We start from the raw sequence: 15,908 nt of genomic DNA, 5'->3' as shown, positions 1-15,908 counted from the left end.
AGAACAGCCCTATAGGAGTATATAACAAAATACACAAACAAAGGGACAGTCAGTAAATAACTACACATTCATTGATTATACATATAATACATATATAAAGAACAATTACATTGCTCAGTTCCTTTATACAAGGTAATTGATTGATACGGTTAAACCAAACAATTGTCCTAGCTGGATAATTCTTTAGTACACATTAAGTGCAAAATAATGAATAGTTTCTGTTTAATTATTAAGAAAGGCTTACTGGTTTCTACTACATATATACTATACACTTTTTATGTTCTTGAATGTATAAACAACACAACTAACTCAGCTAAACAAACATTTACTTTACACCTACCGCACACAACATATTGTACTGTATACAAAATGATGTACTGTTTCTACCCTCAAGATGCTTTCACATCTAGAGGAACCTTGTACAAAACATACGACAAGATTCATATTTCAGTTTTTAATGAGATATCATTTGAACCAGGATAAGACCTCCAAGGCTAGTGAAGGCAAGAAACACAACTTAGATGACTTATGAACGTTTGAATACTGTGATTGGTACTTTACATGTGGTATATCACCTAATCTCAATAACTGCAAATTACGCATTATTTTAGTCATTTTACATGCCAGAAAAATGATCCAAATAAGTTAAATAATGCTTCCCAATTCATTTCATTAGGACTTAATTTTATTTTCTAGGGTTTTTCCACTCTGCCTCTCCAGTTTCTAAAGGAAATGTGTATAATTAAGATGAGCCAGGTGGCTTTTAACCTCTCATTCACCATCCTTAGATATGTGTTCAGTATGGTTCACTTCCCATATCACATAAAAAATCCCACCAGCAGGGAATAAAGGCAGCTGAATTTTGTACATAATAAAATAAAAATTTTGGTTTGGGGAAAACTGGGAGTGATAGTGATAGAAAGTGTTAATATAGAAACAGAGATAATGAATATTATAAAATATTGTTGGAACTGGTATAGTAAATGAAAGTCTGGAAGCATAAATACAAACATGACAGCAGAACAAAATAATGAATTTAAATAGAAGAAACACGATGATTTAATCACTACTTTCTCCTAAGGTCAGTCGAGCATAATTACCTTGATCACAGGCATGCTAGTATTTCATGAATAGAAAAAAAGAAACAGCAAACTCTGTATTTACTGATTTTGATGGCATTTTTTGACACAAGAATAAATATGCCTCACTCTTCAGAGATGTAATACCCACACTAAGATTCCTTAGAGAATGGATAGCCATTTAAGTACAAATGAAAAGAATTAATGCCTTCTGAGTGGACTTTTCCTTGTCTCCCATTTAGTTAAACAATGACCACCCATACTAATGAGCAGTTGATAATAACCTCTGGGTGATAAATGTTCAATTGTGACCTTTAATTATGTCAAAGAGCCAAAAAGAGAATGCAAGGTAAATTTTTCTCAGCTAAATATTCCTTTTTACTTAATTCATGCATTCAGTTATTGATTTTTTAAAAGAAATTTAGAAATATAATGGACTTTTACATAACTTCACTAAGCTTCCTTGTCTAAAATGTATAAAATATTTTAAATTGTAAGTTGATGACCAGTGTAGACACTGGAAAATCAGGGTGATACTGTTTTGAAGACCACTCTAATTAAATGCTGAGCTCTTTGATGCAAGACCATCTGCAGACTCTGCTGCAGCTTCTGCTGGTCTCCAAAGGAGGGTGACCTGTTTGACACTGAAAGTGCTTCCATCTGCAGGAAAAATGGAGCTGCTTACTAGCAGACCTGACAACTGTGCCTTGGAGACCAATTTAAAGGGGACTGTCTTTGTTCAGAGACTTAAATTCTGGGAATCAAAGGGGAAAAAAATGAAAAGTGCTAATAATGAGCTCACAGAAAAATATATATATATATTTGTCTCCCACATATACACTCACTTGTGAGTGTGTGTATGAATGTAACATATTCCTTTGTTGATTACAAAGTAGCAAAGTATCAACCCTTTAGTCAGAGGTAGCCCTAAATTTTGTTCTTTATCCGTATACTGTGAAAAGACATCGTTGAAAGATCTTGTGCTATAATTATATAATGCAAATCTTATGCAAGCTGGGTGGATTATATACCAAGTTAGTATTCACTGGTAAGAAATCATTTAGTATGTATAGGCAGCGGGCTAAGACTACAGGAGCTGCACAGATCAGCAACAAATCATCTTTCCTTTCTGCACAGTATAAAATGATTAGAATAGATTGATGATGATGCTGTACATAAACCACATTTCCCTAATTTTCTTCTGGAACAAAGTGTAGAATATGTAAATACACACTGAAACACATTAATAGTCTGGATATAATACTATGTATGAGCATCTCGACACATTTATACAACTCCATCCTCACTAGATGATAAACTGCTTTATTAAGGGATCGTGGTTATTATTTTGTTATGTTTTATACTGTGTATTTCCACGGTGTTTTAAGCAGCACATTGAAAAGAGAAAATCCTCCCTCTAAGCGGAAAATAAATTCCATAATTAATGGATATGGGTCTGTGTACTTCTAAGGATAGGCAGATAATTTAAAAAATAAATATATGCTTAAAATATACTTTTAATATTCATGGTCACTTAACATAGTGTATAATGTTAAAATTATGTTAATTTTTACTAAGTTTAACTTAACTAAGAAGTACTGATTTACTTCTACCTTTGAAAAATAGACTAGTACAAAAGATAGTTTCTAGTATTTAGAAAACAAAGGAAGATAAGGAAGAAGACAGCTATCAGAGAGAGGTGGAGAATACATAAGGAAGAGTCGAATAAACAGGAAAGAATAAGAAATAAAAAGAGAAGAGACAGAGAATAGGAATTGTGTAATTACAGCACAAGATCTTTCAATGATGTCTTTTCACAGTATACAAATAAATGTAAATAGAGAGGAAGTCAACAGAAAAAAAGAAAAATATTAGCCAGATAGCAAGGAGGGAGAGAGGCAGAAGAGAAAAGGAATAGAGGAGCAGCAGATAAAACAGGAAGAGAGAAGGAGGGTTGGTGGGATGAGTGAAAAAGAAGGCTAGAATGGAAGGAAAGAAGAAAGAGGAAAAAAGGAAGGAGGAAGGAAACTATATATACAGTGATGCCATAAAAGGACACAATCAAATCAAGTGGAAGGGCTAACTCTGTATAGTCCAAATGGGCAGATAACTTTTATCCATCACATTGAAGAAATATAACAAATCATGAAACCATTTCTGAGAAATCTAGATTTAATGTTAAAAGTGAATCAGCCTTAAATACTCTAATGCCATTCTTACAGCACATATAACTTTTGAAGAAAACTGCAAATTATAAACAAATCATTTTTAGTTTGACTTATAAAAAATATTTTATTTTTACACTAAAATATTTTTCATCAGTGGGTAAACCTACATCACTAATAAAAACTACATAAAATTTTGAGGCCAGAAAAACTGCCATTATTCAAAATTATAAGTACTTTTTTAGGATAAAAAATATCAGTTAACGTAGATTATACTTTGTCTAGGTAGAATTAATTGAATGAATCCTTTTAATTTTCCAAATGTAAAAAAGGAACTCACCTTCTCTTTTATGGTAGAATGTAAAAGAAAATAAATAGATTGTCAAGGTGCAAGTGAAAGGTTCTGTAGGTGGATTGAAGTGACTGAAGTATCTATTTGCACTTTCAAATTCACATAATGGTGTAATGATTTGCTTGGGGGAGTCTAAGAAATTGACCTTTCAATATTCAAAGCTATGAACACATTTCTGATGAACAGAGGTGACTACAATCAAAAACAGATTATAGTGAAGAACACTTGGAATGAGAAGCCCCTTAAATGATGAAGGAGGGAATGTTTGAGCTGGAAGCTCAGTCTTAGCACCAGGATCTAGCCCTTCAAAGAGGAATCTCATTTTGTATGGAGCTATGCCTATTACAGAATCCCTCCTGATAGGCATCCTGGCCTTGAGGAAATGGCTACATTAAGACGAACTGAGTAGCCAATCCCTATGAATTAGTAGTGGTAGCAGTATAACTCTGAGGTACCACTGGATGATCATGACCAAGGCACCAAGGCTAGTCCTGCTGATAACAAACAAATTAGGGATACATGTGGAAAGCCAACACATGAAGAGGACTGAAAAGCATCCCTAAGAACTTTCACTGCCAGAGCTCTCCTCCTAGTAAAGGATGACAAAACCCATACTCATGAATGTTGTCACAACCATGGGACCTTATGCTTAGGTAATCCCAGACCTGATTAGCTTATGCTGGGAAAGGTGGTAAAAAGACAAATGAGAGGTGGACAACAATTTAAGGAAGCAAACTAGTTTTCAGAGCACAGAACAGATTGTGGAAGGCTTTGGAGGATGGAGGTAAGAGGGGAATGAAGGAATGCAGTGTTGAGTTGGGGTAAGTACTGCAGAACAACGAGAGGATGGGAATGCAGGTGATCCCAGAGCTCTCTACCCAGGCCTTTGCAGTGTGTCCCAGCATAAGTCACCATGCAAACAGAATGCTTAGGAAAAATTATCCTAGCATACATGCCTGAACTTCCTGAAAATTTAGCAGTTCATGTATGTGCCTCAAAATCTGAGTATAGAAATTATGACTTTAATTATGTGTCAGTGAAATCTGGACAGGTAGGTTATATCTCCATGAACATGTATGAATAAAATGTAGCCCTCAGTGTTAAATAATGAGTTTTTGTTTTAAAGTATATTTTTGATATTATAATAATTTTAGAATTTTCTAATTATTAATATTCAATTTCAAACTCTTTGTGTTTTCATATGTATTTTCTAGACAGTATTTGGCTACATTTTAAATTTTTTCCCAATCTGACCACCTGTCATTTCTATACCCATCATAACTACTTAGAAGATGAAATTAAAGAAAATATTTATTTTATAGTAGCAACTAAAAGAATCAAATAATCTCAAGTACAATGTACAATATCTATACAATGAAAAAATTAAAATCTAAACAATGTACAATATCTATACAATGAAAACATTAAAATGCCATGAAATGTCATAAAAGAGACCTAACACCAAGTTTCTAGATATAAAACATAACTTATCTCAGAATTATTGTACAAATTTATATAATCACAACATCTATCTGTATCTATCTATCTATCATCTACCTACCTACCTACCTACCTACCTACCTACCTACCTACCTACCTGTCTATCTATCTATCTGTCTATGTACCTAGGGAGAAACTAAGCTAACTGACTTTAAATTCCATGAGAAAAAGTATTAAAATGCAAAACATACATAAAGCTTTTAGAAAAATAAAGGTATTTGAAACACAAAATTATATAGTAGTTACTGCAGTGTCCAAAGACAGTCCAGCAACCAGAGACAGAGCTAAATACTGTTAGAATTAGATAACTGATAAACTTTATATATCAAATCACTAGGAAAAATAATGATTATGTAACAATTGTTATTGGAACGATTAGGTAGGCATCTTGGATAAAAATTCATTTAGATCCTCCATCACACTTTACCATATAGAGTCCTATATTACCTCAATACTAAACCTCTCCTTGTGTGAAAATGCTGACATTTCACTTGAAGCATCAGAGATACTACAGTAGAGACCAAGGTCACTCGCAAATGTGCCCTCAATCCCTCCCTACCTACTGCCTCCAATCACTCACAGCTGTTTATCATCAGGTGTCTCATCCATGATCTATTTTCTTCTGGACTCTTGACATCTTATGTTATCTACCTGCCCCTTGTCTCAGGAGAATTCCCTACGGATCAAGGTCCTTTTGCATGTTTGATGTTCAGTGCTATTGTTTCCCTTACTATCCAGAAAACATCTAGCAAGATTCCATAGCTCCTAGCAATGTCCCAATTACATGACAATTGTTTAAAAAGCTAAATACACTAACATTAGAGGGAGCATGTGACTGAGGGGCAAATTAATCTTTTAAGACAATCTTTGAAGGAAATCTAAAAAGGGAGAGTACTGCAGTAAATTTTGAGATATCTACTTTTCTTTGCCCCTACAGATGAGTGCCTCTTATAGCTCACTCAAATTTTGGTTTAGCTTTTTTAGCATGTGTCACACAAAATTAGAGGTGGATTTAGAGTATAGAAAAGTGCATTTTAACTTTAGTCAAAAAATGAAGGAAACAGAAGAGCTTTTGCAGTTCAACATATCTGATTTGGTACAAGCCTGCTAAATGGTAGAACTGTGGTTAATCTCTACATCAATTTCTCTTCTAATATATATTCCAGAAGTGAATTTTAATAGTATGTAAGCGAAGAGGGAGAGAGACCCAGAGTAATCCACCCACTTCACCTGTTGTCATATATACTTATGTTCAAAGATAAGTAATAAAAAAAAACACAGTGGTTTCCATGTATAAATAACCAATTTTATAAGTGGTTAAAATTATATTATTCATAATTTTGGAGAAGAGAAAAAATATTTATGATTTATATGAATGGCAAAACAGGATTTATTAAATATTACATTATTTTATTATCTCAATGATGCAAAATATACATTTTTGTGAGAAAAATACCTATTAAAAGTAGTTATATATGAACATACTAAGGGCTATTTATATGTATATTTAATATATTTTCCTATATTGTCAAAGTGATGTGTCTTCCTTTTTTTACTGGTGTTGGTACAGTATTTAGTTAATTTATTTAAACAACAGGTTTTATTTAGATTTAAATATTTTTTTCCAGTATTGTCTTATTTTCTTCTAAGATCCAAGGTTGCATTTGGTTGTCATATTTCATTAGTCTCCTTCAAGCCATGAGAGAGTTTATCATTCTTTCCTTTTTATTTTTTATTTACTTTTTTATTTTTTGAGGCAGGATCTTCCTCTGTCATCTAGGCTGGAGTGCAGTGGCATGATCATAGCTTACTGCAGCCTCGACTTCCCAGGCTCAATTGAGCCTCCCACCTCAACCTCTTGAGTAGCTAGGACTACAGGCATGTGCGCCATGCCCAGATAATTTTTGTATTTTTTAGTAGAGATGGCTTTTGCCATGTTTCCCAGGCAGGTCTTGAACTCCTGGGCTCAAGTGATCTGCTCACTTCAGTCTCCCAAAGTGCTGAGATTACAGGTGTGAGCCATCACACCTGGTCTCTTTTCCTATATTTAATGGCCTTGGCATTTTTTGAAGAGTACTGGTCAAATATTCTGTTGAATGTTCCTCAACTTGTGTCTCTCAGGTGTTTCCTCATGGTTAGTCTGGGATTATGTATTTTGGGGGTGAAAATGCATAATATTTCACCACAGAGGTGAAATGGCCTCATTGCATCATAACAGTGGTTACAATGATAACATGACTTACTACTGGCGATATTAACCTTGACCAATTGGATAAGTAGTGTACACCAGGTTCTTCCATTGTAAGGTTACTATTTTTCTCTTTTCATCTTCTATTAGAAGAGAATCAGTAAGTCCAGCCCACACTTGAAGGGGAGGTGAAGTAAGCTCCACTTCCTGAGGAGGCGTATCAAAAATTTGTGGACATTTGTTAAAACCACTTCAGTGATAAATAAATGTGCATTTGCAGGGAGATAATTTGAATCTATGCAAATATATTTTTTTTTAATTTTTAATAGTCTGAAAAAGAAAAAGCATTCCTCAACTACAAATCTCTGCAAAGAATAAATCACTGGATATTATATAACATATAGTTCCAGAGGCTTCCCCCTCCTTCTTTCTGTCTTCCTTAAAGACACCCTAGAAAAGCTAAGTATGCTATTTTTATTATTTAAGATTTTTATCTTCCTCATTTTATAGGATGCCAGCAGCCATCCCATCTGGAAAGAAAAAAAAGTGGGGGGCGGGGGGCGGGGAACTGTATTCTGCTCTTTTTCTAAAGCTGAGGGATTTGGCAGTCTGCAGTTTTTTGAAAGGTTCCCAATATGTTTTTGATAATCTGCAAGTGTTTGAGAATAATTGACCTAGATTATGTTGCAGTTTACTTTATAAATGAATGTACGGGAGTTAAATTATTATGTTGGAAAATTTCTTAAAATGAGATGACCTGAACAAAATATACTTTGAAAATTTCACCTTGAATCAGTGTAAGATTCAGAAACACATTCCAGCACTTTCAGAGGCCGAGACGGGTGGATCATCTAAGGTCAGGAGTTTGAGACCAGCCTGGCCAGCTGGCCAAGATGGTGAAACCCAGTCTCTACTAAAAATATAAAAAAATTAGTCGGGTATGGTGGCAGGCGCCTGTAATTCCAGCTACTCGGGAGGCTGAGGCAGGAGAATTGCTTGAACCCAGAAGGCAGAAGTTGCAGTGAGTCGAGGTCATGCCACTGCACTCCAGCCTGAGCAACAAGAGCGAAACTCCATCTCAAAAAAAAAAAAGAAAGATTCAGAAAAATAAATCATTTCAAGCACTTGTGATTATTTCTGTCACAGACATGAGAATAACAATTGTTGTAATTACTCTTTACTTTAGAACATAAGGCCTAAAAATAACACAAGACTTCTTAAACTTAGGGTAAGCTGTAGTTTTATGTTATATTATTCTCAGATTTTCAGTTGGCTAGAGAAAATTCCTCAAAGAATTTATATCATTGTTTAAGTATCAACCTAGGAATATTTAAATAGGATTCCCAGGGCCTGGCAGATACTTTAGAAATTTGTTATTGTGGTGGTTGGCAGTTGCAAATATAACCTGCCCACCACCACCATGCACACACCCCTGCTGCTGCCACTTTACCACCTAAAACTTTCTCAGCATGACAGAGATGACGTTTTAGGAATCCACAGAGTATGGAACAGAATCCTACTTCACAAATTACTTTTGCTTTTGGCAAGATATCATTTCACCAACCAGAGATGAAAAATATGGTTCCTAGACAACAGCACAGTAGTTACTCGAAAGAATATTTGCATAATTTTGTTTTTGAATTTGCATAAAAATGAAATGCAGACCAGCATGCAATTCTCGAAAGGCCTCTAATCATCTTCTTAGTAAATCTTTGCCAAGAATATTCTAAGTGTCCATAGCAAGCTTAATTTTTTGCTGGAACAGTGTTATTTATGAGTTCTAAGCTATGAGGAAATTATACAGACACTTTGACATTCATCATTTGGTGACTGGATGTGAAATACTATCCAGTGTAGCTATCCAGCATTTATATTTGGTTAAGTTGCTTAATATGTTTGCATTCACAAATAGAAATCAAGTTATTCTATGTTTCACTAGTTATTAAGATATGCATAGCAATCGTTAGCTGTATGTAATTCAACACTAATTGGGACAATTATTATTGAAACTAACCCAGTATTCATAGAACAATCCAATTTGACTTTTTAAAAAGGAAATAAAAGTAAAAATAACATAACATCATAACAGCTATATTGGTAGCTTTCCTTGTGATATAACTGCTGAAATTTTATTAAGGTATTCAATGTTTGATTAACCCAAATAGTGTCACGTTTCAGGTGTGGGGATAAATAGAATAGTGATAAATAGGGTAGGGCTGATGAATCTAAACTTGTACATATTTCAAGGATGAAACTAAATTTAATGAAATCAATCTTTGTGTGCAAGGAATTGGGCATCATGGTCATAATGGGGAGAAGACATTGAAATTGAGTGAAATGTGGACCTGTTTAATCAGAGAATAGTAGAAAAATTTAGAGGGCTAAGATATCCAACTACCAAATTTCTAGGCAGGCATCACACCTGAGCAGTGCTAGGCAGGTAAACTGGATCTCTGGAGGTAAGGAAAAAAAAAAAAAAGAAAGAAACATTACTTGGAGCATTTGCTGATTTGTAAGTACTGCCATGAAGGCCATTTCTGAGCTATCAATGTTATGTCATTGAACATGGGTAGTGAAAAATGATGCACAGAATCAACTCTTCCAAGCGGGTACGAGCCTGCTCCAAAACGCCTTTGCAAGAGTGACATTAGAACTCATCTTACCCCAGAGGCTGAGAGGTTCCTGGGTCCCTTAAGTCGGATCTGAAGGGAATTCATATCTATCCTGGAGGAGATCTTAATGCTGCTTATAATATACCTAATTGTTTTGTTCAATATTCTAACACACCTGTCTTCCACATACATCATTAATGCAGCTGTACTGTAAAGATTTTGTGAGGTAAATGGTTTCATATATATCTGAAAAGTCCAGATTTGGAAAGAAATGCTTTCAAAACATTTTAAGTTCTAAGTGAAAGAGGTAAACTGAAGATGAACCAGTGGTATATGTTCAAAAAATATAGTCATATCACTCATTGGATAAAATTCTTTTATGGTTTCTGTTGCATTTAGAAGTCATATGATTTGATAACACTGACTCACGGGTTTTGTTTCTATCCTTTTGTATCTTTTATTTTGCAACACTGTAGTTGTCTATTTTAATTTCTCCCCAATGGGTAGAAGCTATGCTGTCCACTATACTTTGTGCCTAGTGCCTCGTGCAGTGCCTAGAACAAAATACATGTTCAATTCAATAAAGGTTTTAATATGTATTTCATTTGCTAATGATCTGACTGAAAAGTTAAGAAGGATTTAAAACTCTTCCTGTTTCTTCTGAAATTAATTAAATTCTAAAGTGTAACTATGATTTAAAGGAAGGTAAGTTGTAACGATTTATCACCATTTGTTGAAAAGGGTGAGAAACAGCCGGGCACTGTGGCTCAGGCCTGTAATTCCAGCACTTTGGGAGGCCGAGGTGGGTGGATCATGAGGTCAGGAGTTTGATACCAGCCTGACCAACATGGTGAAACTCCATCTCTACTAAAAATATAAAAATTAGCTGGGTTTGGTGGTGCACAACTGTAATCCCAGCTCCTTCAGAGGCTGGGGTAGGAGAATCGTTTAAACCTGGGAAGCAGAGGTTGCAGTGAGCAGAGATTGTGCCACTGCATTCCAGCGTGGCCTGGGTGACATAGCAAGACTCCATCTCAAAAAACAAAAAAAAGTGTGAGAAATATTATATAGGCAAGTTATATTTACAATTTTAGAGGTGTATTGTTACTATTTTACCAGAGAGCCTTGGAACTTAATGCCAAATATGTTTTAAGAGTGTGTGTTGTACTATTTTCTCTTTCACTGGTGGTTTTTGTTTCTGTTGCTATTGTCATTCTTTGTGGCATAGACTTTACTTCTTGTAAAATTTTAGTTATCATCTTCCTCCTCTATATATAAAGCAGTATTCTGTTAGGACAATAGTTTGGATAATAAAACTACATTTTCTATCTTAGATTATTGTTTCATTCATTAGATCACTTAATTACTCAGACTAACTTTAAATAATATTTCCCTAGTTTTGCTGAAAATATAGTAAAAATAAGAATGCATGAGATGCTATATTCACAAATTTTCAAAAATTCTAAACACATTCAGACTTCAGTAAGCAAAGTATGTGAGGCCAGCTCTGGGCTCATAGATGTGACAGGAATGAGGTGCTAGAGAATAGTTAAGACAGAAATGGATGCTGGAACTTAGAATCTTTCATTCAGATTTCTTTAAAGGAAGTTATTTTTGAAAAGCAAAATACATCACACTAAGAGTAATACTAAATAAGTCTAGCTTGATTTATAATAGTAAAGGCCAAGCATTGGAATAATTACTGCTAATTTTCCTGGGATAAGTTTATGTTTTGCCTTAAGGAAAATAAAAATAATTCACCTCTTGCTCATTTGAAGAACAACCATTTATTGTCTATGATGTGCAAGATATTATACCATGAACTGAAATGATAAACCAATAAAATTATTTAGATTTAGTCACAGCTTACAAGAAAGTCTTAATCAAGTAAGAACTAAACAAAATGATGTGATGTGTGGAAGATGCTGTAAGAGTGATGGCCATTCAATAATATGTTGGTGCAAATTATATAGATGTAATCATTCCACAATGCCTATGTACTTCAAAACCTCTTGCTATATATGGTGCATATGATAAATACATACAATTGCATTGCCAGTTTTAAAAATAAATAATTTAAAAACAAATTTGAAACTTATTATCTTAATTGGCTATTGACAGCTGACAGGGCTGGGTGAAGAAACATAGGTATTTGTGCTTGAACTTGAGCAATGTATAAACATTGCTCTCCCCCCAACGTTGCCTCCTCCCAGTTTTGTGCCCCTGGAAAACATTTATACATCAGTCAAGTTCAAGCAACTCAAAGGAAAAACAGTCCAGAAAAATTAAAGAATAACAAAAACATGAATTAAATAAGTGTGAGAATTATCATGAGTCACTACAAAAGAAGCAAGAATTGTGCATTGTCTATACCTGAAGGGTGTCATCTGCCACTTTAGACTTGGTGTTTATTTCCAGACAGTGGCTTCTAAAGTGACTGGTGTAATCAGAGCTGTGATTTAGAAAGATAATGGACAGCAAGGTGGGGGATAAGTTCAGAGAAGTTTGGAGACTTAACAGAGTCAGTATGAGACCTGATGACGGTTCAGGCTCTAAGTGACAAGAGTAATGATGAAGAGTGTAAAGAATGAAAAGATTTTTTGAAATACTATTAAATAAGGCTTTATAATTGACTAGATAAGAGGTAGTAATGGGGACAAATCAAGGATAGCTTTACAGTTTCTATCAGGAAAAGACAAAAATGTCAAAAAGTTGAGAGAACTAGAAGGCACTAGCCATGTAAAACTGGGAGGAATTTGGAAATTTGCAGGTCATTGGTAATCTGAGAAGTTTTGTTAAAAGGTACAAATGACCTCCCAAGCCATCATAGACACCATGCCTCTGTGACTCTCTTTACTGTGTTATTTCTGTCTATAATGCCAACCCCTCTTCACAGCTAAAATTACCTACCAGTCAAAGTCTAGCTTCAATGTTACTACTTAGGATGACAATCATGGTTTACTGAGAGACAACTGCTGTGGATGGAGGAATAATTCCAGGCTTTAAAATCAGACGAGCCTGGGATCTCATCCCAGCTCCTGCTACTTACCAGTCTTGTAACTTTAAGTCACCTCTCTGCTTCCACTGTTCCTTCTGCACATACTTCATACGAAATGTGTAAGGCATAAGTTAGGTAATGCAGGTGACTGACTTATCATTGCATTACAGACTCATCTACCTTTTCATAGGACAAAGAGTAATTTCTGAAGACAGAGTTCTAAGAACTTTATAGTTATTAACTCACAAGGCCTCCTATGAAATGCAGAACACAGCTAATACACAAAGGCTGGCTTCAGATGCAAAAGTGGTACTTTTAGTATCTGTTTGAACTGAAGGAGTAAAAATATATATTTTCAGATAAAATCACTGTTTATTAGAAATCTTGCACTCTAACTTTAAATAGAGTCCAATGGTTAAATTTGATTCTGTTTGGATTCTATTGTGTTTCTTAACTTCTAAATGGTACAGATATCCTTTACAGCCTTTCAAATTATAGTTTTAAATCACCCAAATTATTGAGAACACTGCGTTCTAGATTAATTATATTTTTTTCTATCCTAATTGAAGCAACCCTGTTTTTATTTTTTATTTAAATAAACATTTTATTGATGGTTCACTTTCGGAACTCTGTTTTGTTACTAAGGTAATTTAATGAGTATCTTACAAAAGTTTCCCACTTTTCTTTTTATAGTGTGGAGGCAATAAGACCACCATAAAGCCAGAACAAAAATACTTCTTTTTTGGAAGTATTTTATGGGTCTGTTATTACAGTTTTGCTGTCACACTGGGATGTGAAAAATAAAGTATTCCACATCAAGTCCCTCGGTGAGTACAACTGGTTTCCTTTGCAAATAATAAATTCCAAAGAAAATATTTGAACTTTATTTGCCCCTCATGCCTTGGCCCTGATTTGTGCCTATTGGGAAAAAAAAGAACAAAACAAAAGGAAAAGCCTTCATTCCAAACACATCAATGTCATCTCTGACTCCTGCCTTCCAGTTGAAGCATTCATTGTGGAATCCTTGGCAGGTAGCATAATGCCTGGCACATAGTAGATTTAGATAATATTTATAAATAGATGTATGAATGAATAAAAGCATTAATGAACATTCACATATTTGCATGTTCTTAACTAAAGATCTTCACTGGAGAATAAACAGCCATGATCTACCCTTCTTAGGCCATATTTCTATGAAACAAAATAGTTTTTAAAATAAAAAATCAAGCCAGACACAGTGGCTCATACCTGTAATCCCAGCTTCTGGGGAGGCTGAGGTGAAAGGCTTGCTTGAGCCCAGGAATTCGAGACTGTAGTCACCTATGATCATGCCACTGCACTCCAGCCTGGGTGTCACAGTGAGAATCCATGTCTAAAAAATATATCAATAAATAACATTTACCATCATAAAATGAATACACTTAAATTATTTTTACATTGGAATATTTATTAAGCGATAAAAAGTCATGTTGTGGAATAGCATTTAATGGCCTCGTAAAATGTACACATCAGATTTCTAGGCTTAAAAACATGACAAACAATCATTTTATAAGTATCTAAGGACTATAACTGGAAAGGCACTATAGGTAACAAAATTATGAGCAATTTTAGTTTTAAGAAATAAATTGCATATTCTAAATGCTTTATAATAAACAGGAATCATTACTGTATTCATTCACTCATTTGACATATTATTGAGCAGCTATGGTATACAGCAACTCCATACAGAGCAACTAAGCACTCGTATAGAGATTCTTCAGTATACCCAATAAACTGGATCCTTGAATTTATCATTTAAAAGTTTTAAATGGTCAGATACTATTGTATCCCTGCCATATTTAGAAATATTTTACACACATGCAAACAAAACATGTATAAACTTAAAATACCAGTGTTGAAATGTTGGCAGAAAAATAGTGAAAAATTGCTAGTGAAATGAAACTCGGTACTCTGTCCTTAGAAAAAATATAATAATATATTTGGAGAGTCATAAACATATGTGTAATTTATGGTTCATTTATCTAACTGCAAAGATGCCATGAGCAATGATTTAAATGAAGAAACACTGAGTGCATTAAGATATTTATTGTGTTTCAAATTGAGAAAATACTTTATAAAAAGCAAATTGTAGGCCAGGCACTGTGGCTCATGCCTGTAATCCCAGCACTTTGGGAGGCCAAAGCAGGCGGATCGCGAGGTCACAAGATCGAGACCATCCTGGCTAACAACATGAAACCACGTCTCTACTAAAAATACAAAAAATTAGCTGAGTGTGGTGGTGGGCGCCTGTAGTCCCAGCTACTCAGGAGGCTGAGGCAGGAGAATGGCATGAACCTGGGAGGCGGAGCTTGCCGTGAGCCAAGATCACACCACTGCATTCCAGCCTGGGCGACAGAGTGAGACTCTGAGACTCTGTCTCAAAAAAAAAAAAGGGGGGGGGGAATTTATATACATACTTAAAGAAACTTTGAAAAACACTTAAAAGTAGAAAGAAGGAAACAATGTTGTCACTAGTAATACCTCCCAAAGACCACATTTAAAATATTAATTCAAGTTAAATGCAGTGACATTACAGAGTGCAACATTGTTTATAATTTGTATATTTCAATAATCCATTTTACCTCCACTTGTAATAAGAGGCTTGCTATCTGTATCAGCGGTCCCCAATCTTTTTGGCAACAGGGACTGGTTTTGTGGAAGACAATTTTTCCACAGACCAGGGGTGGGTTGGGGGATGGTTTGGGGATGATTCAAGCACATTACATTTATTGTACACTTTATTTATATTATTATTACATTGTAATATATAATGAATTAATTATACAACTCAACACAGAATCAGTGGGAGCCCTGAGCTTGTTTTCCTACAACTAGATGGTCCCTTCTGGTGGTGATGGAAGGTAGTGACAGATCATCAGGCATTAGATTCTCATAGGGAGCATGCAAACTAGATCTCTTGCATGCACAGTTCCCAATAGGATTCAAGCTCCTAAGAGAAACTAATGCCTCCACTG

At 34.8% G+C, this 15,908-nt stretch overlaps 1 long non-coding RNA gene across 4 annotated transcripts in view; it reads right to left on the bottom strand.

The window, feature by feature from the left end:
* The window catches only part of LOC105475609 (uncharacterized), a 765,655-nt gene that overhangs the window by 632,659 nt on the left and 117,088 nt on the right, over positions 1–15,908 (bottom strand). For all 4 annotated transcript variants that reach the window (XR_011622191.1, XR_011622190.1, XR_011622192.1 and 1 more), the window contains exon 3: positions 14,143–14,266. This is a non-coding gene — a long non-coding RNA (uncharacterized lncRNA). The remainder of the gene's footprint in view (positions 1–14,142; positions 14,267–15,908) is intronic.

This window comes from Macaca nemestrina, chromosome 4 (genome assembly GCF_043159975.1).
Source record: "Macaca nemestrina isolate mMacNem1 chromosome 4, mMacNem.hap1, whole genome shotgun sequence".
Taxonomy (NCBI): domain Eukaryota; kingdom Metazoa; phylum Chordata; class Mammalia; order Primates; family Cercopithecidae; genus Macaca; species Macaca nemestrina.
Note: the sequence above shows the minus strand (reverse complement) of the source record. Positions and strands in the feature narration are given on the sequence as shown.